This window comes from Coloeus monedula, assembly GCF_965178545.1.
Source record: "Coloeus monedula genome assembly, chromosome: 2".
Classification (NCBI taxonomy): domain Eukaryota; kingdom Metazoa; phylum Chordata; class Aves; order Passeriformes; family Corvidae; genus Coloeus; species Coloeus monedula.
This window is the reverse complement of record NC_138782.1, coordinates 55,580,156-55,583,424: the sequence shown is the minus strand read 5'-3', so window position 1 is coordinate 55,583,424 and position 3,269 is coordinate 55,580,156.

Sequence of the window (3,269 nt, the reverse complement as noted above, 5' to 3'; positions counted from 1 at the left end):
GGCTCATGGCGGGGCGGCGGCGGCCGCGCTGCGCTGCGCCGCGCCCGCGGTGGGCGGCGGGGCCCGGGGGGCCGGGCCGGGAAGAGTGAAAGGCGTGTCCCTCTCGGCCGCCCGCCACCGCCGCCCCTCTTCCTCCCGGAGCAGGCGCGGGCGGCAGTGGGAAGCAGCGTGCGCTGCGAGGGGGGGCTGGGGCTGAGCCAGGCGCGGGCGGCGGGCGGGGCTTATCGTGAGAGGGAAAGCCCCGCTCCCGTCGGCATGGGCGGGGGGCTGCTGTGTTTTCAAGGAGGGGCGTGTTGCGCTCTGCCGCCGGGAGCTGGAGCGGGAACCGGAGCTGTAGCCGGTGCCCCCGCAGCCGGGGCCGGATGACGGGCGACGGGGGCGGGGGTCTCCGTGGGCGCTTCTCGCCGCAACCCCGGCCTCGGCTGTGCGCTGAGGGCCGCGCTCCCGCCGCGGCGTGCCAGGCGCTGTGAATGTCCAGACAGCGGGAAACAGTTGGAAAATGTCACCTGAACGTGCAGGAATAAAAAGGGAGTGGAAGGAAACCGAAACAATGCGGTCTCGGGGGTTTGGGGGTGCGGGTTAAGGAGCACAAAGCCTTACAGCAGCACAGCCCTGACTTTGAATTTCTCAGCTTATGTGGTTCCTGGTAGGGCTATCTCCGTGGGCGACGGACAGCGGGGACGAACCTTGAGGACATGAGCTACAGGAAGACTCAAACTGCTGCGCTCGCATGGAGCAGAGCTGGAAGCACCGTGCTTCGACAGAGGCGTTGTCGAGGGGCAGCAGCCTCATTTGCAGGAATCCGGGCTCGGTGGGAGGCACTGCGGAAAATTGGTAACTGATAATCACGGGATTCCTGCACGCAGGGACGCGAGATGCTGCCCGTCAGCTGCAAAACAGCAGCACTTGTGACGTGCCTGTTCCTGGCTGACGAGCAGCAGCTCACTGCTCATAGGTGTCACCTGCCCATATGCTCACATTGGTACCCACCAGCTTATTCAATTTGGGAATAAAAAATTGCAGCCTATCATAAGAACATTACACCAACTCCTAGGATGAGCTGTTATTCTGAGCTTGGCAAGCTTTTCCTTGCACATAAATTAACTTTTTTTCTTTCTCATCCAGATCCTGGAAATTAGGTTTCCATTACTTCCTTATGGAAGAAGTACACAGGCATGCGAGAAATTGAGCAGTTATGGTTACTGGTCTGTGACTGGGAGGACAAGACCATGCCTGACCTGTTTGGGCTCCACAGATCAAGTCAAAGTGGATGGGTCAAAATAAGTGAGGTCTCTCTAATGGGAAAGTGCTGCATTTTGTAAGTCACAATTTTGTCTGACGTAACTTGGCAAACTGTTTTACTGGAACAGTTCCCAAATCTTTTCCTTTTAGAAGTGGTATACATTTGGATTATCTTGTACCTGTAGCCAGGGCCTTAGTTCCTGAAGAAAATTAGCCACTGTATTTTCAAATACTCTTGAAGCAACTATCACATGAAGTTTCAAGTCAAATAGCCTAGTTTCTTTGCCTACAGACATCAGCCTTTCAGAGATATTTTAAAACAGTCCTTGTGTTGGGGGAAATGTTCTGAAATTATGTACTTTTCAGGGTCTTGCATTCCCCTAGCTAAATGTCCTGCCTACCTTAGTTCACAGTTTTGAAGCTTCTAAATTGCATTTCTATCTAGAAACTAGAGGAATGGAGAAAGTGTGGCCAATTTCTGAGGCTACAAGTCTGGGCAAATCCTGATTGCAGCCACCTCAGTTGAAAGACTTCAATCTGTTTTGGCAAGAGCAAATTTTACCCCTAGTTCTGTAGGTTTACAAAGGAAAAAAAGAAAAGGGTCCTTTCCACTATTTCTCAGGCACATAAAGGTGCTTGCCTGCTGTAACAGGGGGTCAGACCTCCAAGGAAAACTTTTCAAGTCTTCAAGTTCCTCTAAAACAGTGAAAACTCCATGGATGTTAAATAGGGACCTGATTCACATGTCCAGAGTAGGTGTGGAGTGTCAGACTAAATAGTCCAGTTTGAGCCAAGACAGCAGCTCCTTGCTGTGAATCAGAAGAGCTGAAGGAGTAACTTCCATAGCTGGGTACAGGAGTGTAATATCTCAAATATCAGTTTTGCAAAATTTAAGCTTCCTGGTTTGGAAGGTCAAATCTTGGTGCTGTCCAGCCAGCCTTTATGCTCTTGCAAGGGTTGTGCTGTGTGTAGGGAAGACCTTCTCAGTGTGAGATCGCAGACATCAAGTGCAGACATCAAGTAATTCATGGCAGTTTCAGTAGTCACAGAGATCTGCTGTAATGGGGGTGAAAAAATTCTTCTGCAAGCTGGCAAGTGCTGATGCTACCACGTATGCAGCCTGATGTCCCTCGCCTTGGCAGGGGAACGAGATTGGCACGGTCCCCCTGGAACATGTCCTGCTTAGACCCATGGTTGGTTGTGGGGTAATGAGGATCCCTACTGTCCACCAGCCTCTCCACAGAGTCCCTCCCCCTCCCTGTGCCATGGAAGTGAGGTGGCTTTGCTTGGGTGTGCAAGTCCTTACTGCACATCATCAGCCAGGACTTGTCCTGGAGATGCATCTTTCTGACAAGTGCAGCAAGTCTACACCAAACTGTGCTGCAAATTATCAGTAAATTGTATCTCCACAATCTAATCCTTTGCAGAAGCCTTGTTTTTCATAACTCAAAAATAAGTATCTCTTTTTCTTTCTATATATAGTACACACAGTAGTTGTGACCAGTTCACTCTGAAACGGGTTATTTTAAAAATCAGGTAATTTGTTATATCATTCACACAAATTTTGGAAAACTTAACCAGATTTCTGTTCACGCTTCGATCTTTTCCATTTATTGTACTTCCTCAGAAGTTCTTTTATCAGAATAGATACAATCTCCTTTCATAAGTAAACAAGGAAGATGTTAGCAAAACATGCTGCCTTTCACTGCATTTTCTTCTTATTTGTTTGTGGGTTTTTATATTTTATTTCTTTCCCTATACAAAGACCTAGCAACAATCCCAGAAAGCTGACCTTAGCATACTTGATTTGCAGCCATTCAGATTGTTAAATCTCACTGAATTTTGATTTAGAACATAAAAGGCACCTTAAGACCCAGCTGCAGTAGTGTAAATAGCATCACATTTGTATACTTCAAGAGAGCTGCACATAGAAAAATCAAGAGACTGAGAAAATGTACTAAGTCTGTTTTCTACAGAGAAGAAAAATTCCCCTAAGCAATATATTTCAGGTTTACAGGTATTGGCTA